This window comes from Athene cunicularia, assembly GCF_003259725.1.
Source record: "Athene cunicularia isolate RWA chromosome Z unlocalized genomic scaffold, athCun1 chrZ_part2, whole genome shotgun sequence".
Classification (NCBI taxonomy): domain Eukaryota; kingdom Metazoa; phylum Chordata; class Aves; order Strigiformes; family Strigidae; genus Athene; species Athene cunicularia.
In genome coordinates, this window is record NW_020799143.1 from 1,201,164 (window position 1) to 1,212,409 (window position 11,246).

Consider the following 11,246-nt stretch of genomic DNA (forward strand, 5'->3'; position numbering starts at 1 on the left):
ATTTGTTGTATTTTGGATGCTTTTTAAAAATGGGGAATTTGGGAAGAGCTATGAAAGCAGTCAATATGGTAAAAATGATATGATGCTGTCACCTTATAAACGTGAAAAAAAAAACCATCCTATTTTGGAACAAATCTCTAGTGGAATAATGGTCCTCTAGCTATTTCACAGATTACACCGTACTGTGGGGAGTAGCCAGTATGCTGGAGGGCAGGTGTGCTATTCAGAGAAACTTTGACAGCTTGCAGAACTGGGGTCCTCATGGCATTCAGCAAAGGCAAATGGAGAATCTTGCACTGGGGCAGAATAACTGTGTGCAAATAGTCAGGCTGGGGGCTGAATGGGTGGGTAGCAGCTTTGCTGAAAAGGCAGATACTGACGTAGTGGAGTGAGCTCTCTTGAGCATACCAGGGTGGTGTAGAGGCTGGCACATGTGACCTATGAGGAGAGGTGGAGGGCACAGCCTGGTGAAGAGATGGCTCAGGGGAGTTGTCAGTGCTCTCTACCCTTCTCTCATGGGAGGAGACAGGAAAGATAGAGCCCAACTCATGTATACTGGTAGGGCAAGAATCTAGGAATAGGTCTCAGGCTGGAACACATGAATTTCTGGTCAGATATTAGGAAGAATCTTTTTCGTCCTGGAGGTGGTCAAGTACTGGAGCAGAGAACTGGAGACATTATAGAATTTACAACTTTGGAGATATTAAAAACTTAGTCAGACAAGGCACTGGATAGCCTGCTCTAGTTGGCCTGGTCTGGGCAGGGGGATTGGATTAAATGACCTCCCAACAGTCTCTTAATCTGAGTAACTGTGTGATGCTGTAGTGGGCATGTTACCTGTGTCTTAGGGATGCCTGCTTCAGTGACTGTAAATAGATAAGTAATAGTAATTTGGGAGTGTAAAGTTGCAGATGGTCAGAAGTGATGGTGAAAGCTCAATTGGGTCAGGCATACATGTGTCACCCGTCTTGTGAGACTTTTTTTCCCTCAACTTCGGTATTTTCACCATGATAACTTCCTCTCCACACACCCCAAAATATCTTTTACAATGGATATTTTGTGTATAAATGTTTTTGGTTAAAACATCAATAGCTGTTTGTATTTAAAGGGATACTGAAAGCAGACCTATGTTTCTGCCTCTCAGTCCTTCCTCCTAACTTACTTACTTGCTGGTTTATGTACAAGCAGTCTATTTTTTTCTGGAAGACAAAAGAGTGCACGTAGAATTTTTTTTTTTTTTTTTTTTTCAGTCTTAAGAGGTGTGGGCGATGTTGAGGCTTGGTTTTGCTGTCACACTTGGTACACTTCTACAGAAGGTGCTAGATAAATGAATTGAGAGATGTGTTGTCCAGTAACTGGAGAATTTTTTTCCAAGCTTGTAGGGTATGTGAGTAAAATATGTACAAAGAGACAAAAAATATAAAAGATATTCAGTGCTGTACTTTCGTCTTTTTCTGTTAGTCTTTACCTAACCAGTATTTATGATGTGAGCATATCTACTAGAGCATAAAACTTCTACATTTTTAAGGAAAAAGGGTAGAAACAAGAATTCAGTCTATAACATAAAATACAAGTATAGCAGAAAGTAGGCAAAGAGAAAAACTGGTGTATGACCTCCTCAGATTGCCTACCCATGTAAAAGTGAAGTTGGCATTCTATGTAAAGCTGTCATGCTTTTTCTTCTAGTCCGATTTCTGTGTAAAAAGCTTCTGAGCTGAGGAAGGTTTTTTCATTTCTTAAAAATAATTGTAAGAAATCAGTGGTTAAACAGCAGATAAATCAGTCTGCCCTCTGAAGAAAACACTATGAAGGGAGCTGATGCTGTTCTGTTTGGCTTACTGACCCATGGAGGTAGCTTCCAAACAGAAGCAGTGTATGGTTTCTCTTACAGAAAAAAGAATGGAGGGTGTCAAGGACTAGAGAAGCCAAAGGAATTGCAAGGAATGGGAACTGTAAGGATTTGGAGGGGAACTGGGGTATTGCAGAGAAGGAACATAAAAATGTAGAACAAAAATCCATGAAAACCAGTTTTCATTAATTCTGCTGCTCATGTAACTACTAATTTTTTTTAGGATCACTTTTAAAACATCTATGTTATAAAAGGGAATATTCTAAGTAAACTAGTTTCCCATATTGTTATGGACTTGCTTGTTAACCAGCTACACAGAGTCTGTGTGGCAAGGCAGGTAGTGAGGCCAAAAGAGGCTATCAGAATTTTCTGGAGTTTCTGAGTCTCCAGTTAAGTTGTGGCAGAAGTGGCCTTAAAGCATTTTGTATTAAAGACGTGCCATTTATTTCATTTATTATTCTTTAACAGTGTGTTTCTGTGTTAGGTTAAGTGTTTGTTTCCTATCACATTTTTTTTGGATGCTGCATTTTCACTTTGGGACTCATGTCCCAGGGAGACAAATAGTAGCTTAGTTTTCCCTTACCTTTGTGTTCCTCCTTTCTTTTGTGTCCTTTTTTTTTTTTTTTTTTTTTTTTTTTTTTTTTTTTTTTTCCTTCTAGTGAGAAAAAGAGGAGTAGCAGAGAAGTCTAACAGTCTGCATCAGAAGGGAAAACATAGGAAATCATTCTGTCATTGGACAGGGCCATAGCAGAGCTTTGTTTTCAAGGAACCATGTCTAATTTTGGAGGTCTTTTAAGTGTCTAGGGATTTTCAAATTAAGGCACATTGTCCAGCAAAGAGATACCAAAATTATTGCCGATGGACTATTTTCAATTTTAATCTTCTAACGATCTTGAATTTATATAGATTGGAGAAGAAATTGTGGCTACAGTTTATTGCATCTCTGTAGAGGGAGGGCCTAGAATAACCACTGTAGACAGCAATAGGTGAAAACACTTAAATACTGTTTAGGACAGCTGGGATGACTGTTGTTGAATGTCTTTGTACTGACATGCTTTGGCATTTATTTGGAGTTACTAGTTAGGATTTGTCTGTGCTAGAAAGTTATTCTATGTAACTTAATCAGCTCAAGTGGCAAAGATGGTCTCAGACATGAAAGTGACTTTGAATTGCTCATTCTGAGAGAATTTGTCTTGTTTTGAGAAACAAGGGTAAGTCATCGATAAGAGCATTTTGGCCTGATAACCCTTCATTCTTTGGTTATAAACACAGTGCATCTGGAGAATTGCTGCTTACCAATACATTCGCCTGTTCTCTTAGACAGACCACCAGCTCACAGATGCTTGAAATTCAAAGTTTCTAATAGTTATGTTGTTACTGAAAAAAACCTTACCAGTCATGTAGGGGCCTCATGTGGTGCTTTCTTAGAGTGCTTCAGCCTCCTTGTCCTGGCCGTCCATTTGATAAAGTTGACATAATTTCCTACAAAACATTTGTGGTTTATGCCTTTATCTTGCTGCTTCTAACTTTTGCTGTTTTGATTTTGTTGTTCCTTGTGTTCAAAAATTTTGTGCCTCTGACAGCTCATTTGACAAGTCATGCTGGAGCTACTTAGATTGATCTCATGGCTTTCCAGGCTTTTTCCTTGCTTTTGCTATCTCTCAACCCAACTAAGCTTGGCTATTGCTGAAGGAATAAATTTCAGTGTAATAAAAATACTTTGGTGGGCTGAATCTCTTTCAGATTATTATGTTCATCATTCTTGTGGCCACTGGAACTGTATGTTATCATAGAAACAGTGGCATCAAAATGGGTGAGCTATCATGTAGCCTTAGGAGAGGGGAAACCAGGACCTGTGGGTATCTGTTCTCCAGGGCTGTCCAGAGGTCTTGATGTAAATTGAGGTTGTGACTTGTCAGATATCCATCTTTGTTTCAGCTGACATTGAATAAATACTTCTGGGAGATGCATTTCTGGGATGTGAAAGTGATTCTGAGCTCTGGTAAACAAAAGACTATGTTGTTCCAACTGCCTGGTTTCCCTGTGCGGAATTTGTATGAACACTGACAAAACTGGGCTTAGAACTTTGTTTTTATGGTGTTAGTAAGGAAGCTTTTGCATGTGAAGAAAACTGCTCTTGTTAAGAATTTATGACTCTCAAGAAGCGGAAGTGGATCTTGATTGGTCTATATATAAAAAAGAAATGTGGCAGTCTGATCTCTAGTTATGTCTGAACTCCTGGAGTTTTTCTCTGGATATGATGTATTTTGTGTTGCAAAAACTTGGGTAGTGAGAGCTTAAATTCTGAGTTTACTTACCCAAGCAATGTAGCTGTACTTTCCAGAAAACACTGTGAAACAAAGCAGATGCAAGCAGGTCTTCAGGAGCAGATTTGGTCTACTGTGTCCAGAACTGTAGGCGTAATTCTCATCATCAACCACTAATACTCATGCTTCGACTTTGCAAATCAAGTATGATGAAACAGAATTGATCTGTAATCTATTGGTCTGTGTTTGTTGATTTCACTGTTTATGCCTATGTTAAAGGAGGCATATGTGCTTTTGTACTGTGAGGTCTGTGTTTTGAAAGGGGTAGACAAGAGGCATTATTTCTGTTGACTTCCATTACTATAGAGAGGCTACTAGAAGGCTTCATTTCACCTTTGGAGATGACCCAGAGGCTGTTGAAGTAGGAGCAGCCCTGAGAAAAGGGTAGTTGATGAAACAAAAGATGGGCACTTGACAAATCACAAGGTCATTGTTCATTCAAGGTCTCCTTTAATTTACTTTTGTGTTGAATTGTGTATTTTCCCACTTGCTATTATTATCATTAGCATACTGATGCTCTTAAAGAAGAGTTGGGAGGTCAAAATATGCACAACTGGTAATAAATACAGTATCTTGGACTAATTCTTTTTTGCCTTGCGTATTCTCAGTTGTTCATTTGCTGCATGTGGAAACAATCACAGGCAGTCTCCTGAACTTAGATACCTCAATATCTGAAACAGGTACCTCTGTGTCTCTTAAAGATCTACAGTTTAGTAGCAGTCACATTCTTTGATTTCTGATTGCCTCTGTGTATTATTTAAGGTATAAAAAGAGATACTGCTGAGGAGGAAACTGGCTCCACAGCATCCTAGATTTGTGTGTTGAATGCATTGTAAACTGTATGGTGTTCTTCTGTGAAACTTGTCTACAATATATAACTCTCCTAACTAATGACTTGCTATAGGGGCTGGCTGACCTGGCTACTTAGATACTTCTCTTCCAGCTCTACACAGTGCTTCAATGGAAATATGCCTAAAAGTAAACTAGACTATACATATGTTTTTCGAGCCCTCTGTTCTGGACTAGATAGAGGTATGCCTTCATTAAAAGCAAATGCTAATACATTCAGTTGTATAAAGATACTGATAATAGCAGTCCCCATCAGAAGGAGTTAGTCACTTAAAATGACTATATTGGCTGAGTATAATTGAAGTAAGTTGTCCTCTTCATCAAGGTTGTCACGTATCTAATAGAGTTTGAATCCAAATGGGCATTTTTGCTGTTGTTAGATGAACAACTGGAAACTGCTGAGCTAAGTGAATATGTCACAGGTACTGGCTGACGTGCATCTGTGTTGCTGCTTTTACTTTCAGATGTTACCATGAGTATCAGTTGGAGCACAAGGAGCTATGGTAATAAGAATGTTTGGGAGAGCTGGGTTTTGTTTACTTGAGAAAGGTAAGAGTGTGATGGGATTGTTGGAACTCCTGATGGAACAGAGTGAAAGTGGGTGATAACTAGCCAGGAAAAACCACCAGGAAAAGAGATACCTTACAAAGTTCAAAGAAAAGAATATCAGAAGTTGAGAATTGGCAACTACAGAGAAGGAAACACTAGGAAATCCATTAGAAAGAAGTGAGCTGATTACTTCTGTATCCAGTTACTGAATTAGGAGACATGAAGATAATTCCAGAGTGCAGTTTGTTTATGTAGAACATTAAAATTAGAAACAGTGGAAACTAAAATGACATATTGTGGTGAAAGAAGTTTATCATGTTGTGGTGAAATAACTTTGGCTGGATTCCAGGTGCCCAGCAAGCTGTTGTATCACTTTACCTGCTCAAATGGACAGGAGAGAGAAAATACAACAAAAGGCTTACGGTCAAGTTGAGGACAGGCACATCACTCAGTGTGTATGGTCACAAGCAAACCAGACTCGACTTGGGGAAATTAATTTAATTGATTGCTAATCAAAAGAGTAGAATAATGAAAAATATCAACAAATCTTAAAACACCTTCCTGTCATCCTTTTTCTCAGGCTTAACTTCACTCCAGATTTCTCTATCTGCTCCTCCCAAATGGTGCAGGGGGATGGGGAACAGGGATGTGGTTGATTCTTTACATGTTGTCTCTGCCGCTCCTTCCTCCTCATGCTCTTCCCCTGCTTCAGCATGGTTTCATCCCATGGGAGACAGTCCTCCATGAACTTCTCCAATGTGAGTCCTTCCCATGGGCTGCAGTTCTTCACAAACTGCTCCAGCATGGGACTTTTCCACAGGGTGCAGTCTTTCAGAAATGGACTGCTACAGTGTGGGTTCCCTGTGAGGCCACAGGTCCTGCCAGAAAACCTGCAACAGTGTGGGCTCTTCTCCATAAGGCCACAGGCCCTGCCAGGAACCTGCTCCAGCACAGGCTCTCCATGGAGTGACAGCTTCCTCCCATCTACCACTACTGTGGCGTGGGGTCCTCCACAGGCTGCAGGGTAGATATTTGCTCCACTGTGGATCCCCATGGGCTGCAAGGGGACAGCCTGCTTCACCATGATCTTCACTGTGCTCTACATCTCTGATGCCTGACCACCTCCTCCCTCTCCTTCACTGACCTTGGTGTCTGCGGAGTTGCTTCTCTCACTCTCTCTCTTGGCTGCTGTTGTGCCAGCAGTTTGCCCCCCCTTCTTTGGTATGTTATCACAGTGGCATTACCACCATCACTGATGGGCTTAGCTTTGACCCGCAGCAGGTCTGTCTTGGAGCCACCTGGCACTGCTCTGTTGGGCATAGGATAAACTGGTGTCTTCTCACAGAAGACCCCCAACTTTGAAAACCTTGCCATGTAAACCCAGTATAGGATGGAGAAAAGAGATCTGGAATTATTTTCATAGGTAACCAATTCAGACAGATATTGTGTATCTGTATCTGTTTATCTCTCCTTTGACTACACAAGGAATTTGAGCTTGTAATTTTGTGACAACTCCAAGACAGGTGCTTGAAGAAGGAGACTCAAATGCTTTCCATAGGGTGTACTGTGGCAAGATGAGGTGTACGAAGAGCCAGGTGCAAAACCCAGTGTAGGAGAGTAGAGTGAATTCAGCACATTATATAATTTTGTGTGTGATTACTTGTGGCTTAAGCAGTTTGCTGCCTAGAAGAGTTCTACAGCTGAAAAGGGTAATGTAGTTGACCCCAAAGACAGGTTTTTCTGGTTTACTCATCTGTGGCTTGCATCTAGAATTGAAAACAAGATGCACAGCAGCTATTATTTTGAACAAATTTGTATATACAGAAGGATCTAGATAAAGGCTATGAATTCTACTGATGTTCTCTAGATTACTCACTAGACAGAAATCTTAGAATACTGTATATACTTGTAAGTTTGCTATGGGGGAAAGTATGGAATTGTAAAGAAAATAAAATTACCAAAATCAAAATGAAATGCTAAACCTTTTGATGTAGAGAGAGATTGGTATATTGCATATTTTGCTTGGCTTTTGGGGGATTTCAGATTTGTAACTTTACCCAGAAGGCTTCCAGAAAGTTGTAGTGGTTTTGTGCTGGTGTTGCTTTTTTCTTTTTTTATTTTCCCACACAGCAGAGAGTAAGCAACTGCAGGACTAACAATGATGCAGAAATAATCCAGCTGTATAAAAGGAATGTAAACAGTAGTGTTCAGACTGATCTGTGATTTGCAGTAAAATTACTTATGAGTGACCTGTTGCTGTCATTTGATAAAATTGCTGTACTTGGTCTATTTTTCTTTTTTTTTTGTAAATGCAGTACCTACATTTTTGTGTGTATTTTTGCAAGAATATTTAAAATGGATTACATCTGCCTAATACATATCTTGTGGTCAATGTCAATGGCTGTGATGTTCAGAGTAAACTTCAGAAAGCAGTCACATCCATCACAATGGCAGGGGGAGCTTTGTTATGTGATTTCATATAAGGACAGAGGTCAGCAAGGTTGTTGGCAGGAATAGAGAGTAAAAAACTTTTCTCATCAGTGAAACCATATCTCTGAAATAATGCATGGGGTTTATGAGTAAGGAGGAAAGGGAAATGGCTTCTGTCCTTGTGCTTATAAGGAAGTGCTCCTCTCTGAGTAGCATTTAGTTTGCATACCAAGAAGAAATTATTAAGAACTCTTGTATTTGTAAGGATCAGTTGGTGTTGCTCTAGTGACCCATTTTGTGTTTTGTACTGGTGAAAATTGGCCCATTTTAAGTCTTTTCAAAGTGGCTTATCCAAGGCATCAGTATTGTTTGAAGAAATATTACAGCATATGTCTGAAGGGATCAATTTTTCACTGGAATGAGTGCTTGTGGAACCTTTTCTTGAACTCTTAGGTAGGTGGTCCCTCCAGAAGGCTATTACCATGATGACACACAGTCTCTTTGGTGTGAAGGACACCATCTGCATCCACTGCTAGGAGTGTTTCAATATCGTGCAGTCTCTTTCTGTGTATTGAGTGTGAGGCTGTGGGACCTTTGTGGCAAAACAGAGGAGGAAGGTGAAATCAGGACATGCTGCAAGAGCTGATCTGGTTTGTGGGATTTTTTTTAAGTGTTTGTCATTGGTTACATAAAGGCAGATAAGGACAGCTTTGGTCTTTTCAGAGCTTATAAAGCATTTGGTTAGTGTGTGTGTGTCTGTGTTTTCTCTAGTTCATGTCAAGCTCTTAATGGGGCATCCATTTGATAGCTTTATTATCTAGGTAGAAACAGTATAAAGATGTCCTAAAAATTAACTGTATTTCTAAGGTCATAAATTCATACATGCTTAAGCTGCAGCTGGAGTAGCAGAAGAAGCTGCCTATTATCACCTGGCTTCTGAGGACCTTTCTCCTGTTGTATGAATAAACTGCTGCAATTTAACACGAGCATTAGGTGTTAACTGAGGTAAATCCCTTGTCCAGGTTCACTGTGTGTTTTTACAGATGCATATGTAGAGTATGTGGGAGCTGGAATTGTTTACTTCAGTGCCAGTGCTGTCCTAACAGGTGATTCGGAAATGAAGGCAAAAAGGTTGCAACCAGTTCTTTTCAATCTGCAGAGTAACTTCTGGGTGATGTTTGTTTCACCCTCTCTTCATCCATTGTACCTGTTGGGTAGATTGCTAGGAGCACTGAATAACAGGGAGGGCTGCTAGTTACTACAGTGTTGAATGCAGAGGTCTTTTTATTTTTTCAGTAATCTCAAAGATTATTTGCTATAACTAGTAATTTATTTTGATAGTCTTTAGGGGCCTATTAGGATATACAGGTTAAATTTTGGGCAGACCCACAGAGTAAACAAATGCTTTATAAAAGTAAATAAATAGTGATGGCATTGATTTACTTATATTTTTGGCCCCATGTGGAGACAATGATAGAGATAGCATCAATGATGAAGGAATATATACTTGGGAACTTGGGAAGGGAAGAAAAAGATTACTTTGTATTTCAGGAAGAAAAGGTTTTATTTTGTGTTGCATGCAGATCTACAGTAATGATAATTGAATGAAAAATTGCACAGATGCAGTGGCCTTGATGTGCATCTATTTCTTTGAACTTTGCCTTCATTTGTGTGATTCAGTTTGTTCACAAATCAAAAAGAATAGCTTGGTTTCCACTCTGTACCTGCAATTTTGAGTCATCCTCACTATTCAAGAGACTGAAACCGGAGGCCACTCAATTGGGTAGTGATCCTTCCCGCCTAACTCTCAATACAATTGCAAAGCATAAACTTGCAGGCTGGTGAATGCCAGTCTCAGATGCTGAATGTAATTTTTACCAGGCTCTGTTGTACAGCTTGCTCATGTAGCCCTAGTGCTTTCTTCCTGTGCTTATAGTACTAGTACGTGTTTGGTGGTTTTTGCCTCATGTTTGATATTCACTGGCAAATATAATGTAAACTGTGTTCAAGGCGTGTGATGAATATTAGATAGCTGTTCTTTCTTAACAAGTAAAAAGCTTTGTAGTACGGTTGCCAGTATTGGAGAGAAACAGTTTCCTATAAAAACTGAGTTTCCCATCATAAGATGCTGCTTCTGTTATGAAAATAGTGTAAAAGACATTGGCAGTTAGGCAAGTGAGTATCTGTGTCTAGAAATTGACACAGAGTCTGTTTGACTCTAGGAGGACTAACATTAAACAGCTTACTGAAGCAGGCTGCTGATAGTACTTGAGTTACAAAATTTAGATTGTGGTCTACTCTCTCAAAGTATCTCTTGAAATGACATTGTCATGATTTAAGCCCAGAGGGCAGCTGAGCACCACAGAGCCACTCACTCCTTCCCCCTCAGCAATGGTGAAGAGAAAATACAACAAAAGGGTCAGGAATCAAGATAAGGACAGAGAGGAATGACTCACCCATTATGGTCACAGGCAAAAGTGAAGAACAACATCATTATAATTTAACCATCACCACCACCACCATTTAATTTTCAAGTCAAACAGAGTAGGACAGTGAGAAATACAGCCACATCTTAAAAACACCTTCTTCTCACCTCTCCCTTCTTTCTGGGCTCAGCCTTGCTCTTGATTTTTCAACTTCTCCTCCAGCAGTGCAGGGAGGCAGGGAATGGGGGTTATGGTCAATTCATCACCCGTTGTCTCTGTCACTCCTTCCTCCTCAGGAGTAGGAATCCTCATGCTCTTCCCCTGCTCCAGTGTCGGGTCCCTCTCATGGGAGACAGTCCTCCATGAACTTTCTCTGGCATGGCCTTACCATGGTCTGCAGTTCTTCCTGAGCTACTTCAGCATGAGTCCCCTCTGTGGGCTGCAATCTTCTCAGCAACAGTCTGCTCCAGCACAGGCTTCCCTCAGAGGCCTGCCCTTCCTCAGAAGCAGCCACCTGCTCCATTGTGGGGACCTCCATGGGTGCAGGTGGGCATCTGCTCCACTATGGACCTCTAACATGAACTGCAGGGGGACAGCCTACCCTTTCACCACAGGCTGAAGGGGAGTCTCCCCTCTAGCACACCCTCCTCTCTTTCTTCAGCTGACCTCAGTTTGCGCAGGTATTTTCTTCACCATTCCTCCTCCTCTCAGGTTTCTCTTCCTAAATATGTTATCACAGAATTGCAGCCATGTTGTGGTTTGAACTCAGCTGGCAGCCAATTGCCACATGGCCAGCCGTTCAATGTCCCCCATCCC

General features: G+C 40.6%; 1 protein-coding gene across 2 annotated transcripts in view; it reads left to right on the top strand.

Moving 5' to 3' along the window:
• Positions 1–5,555: 5,555 nt before the first annotated feature.
• The window catches only part of RNF38 (ring finger protein 38), a 121,072-nt gene continuing 115,381 nt past the window's right edge, over positions 5,556–11,246 (top strand). Inside the window, exon 1 of one of the 2 annotated variants that reach the window (XM_026866105.1) lies at positions 5,556–5,574. The gene's annotated coding sequence lies outside the window, so the exon portion shown is untranslated. The remainder of the gene's footprint in view (positions 5,575–11,246) is intronic. The other variant, XM_026866104.1, reaches the window with a different exon arrangement.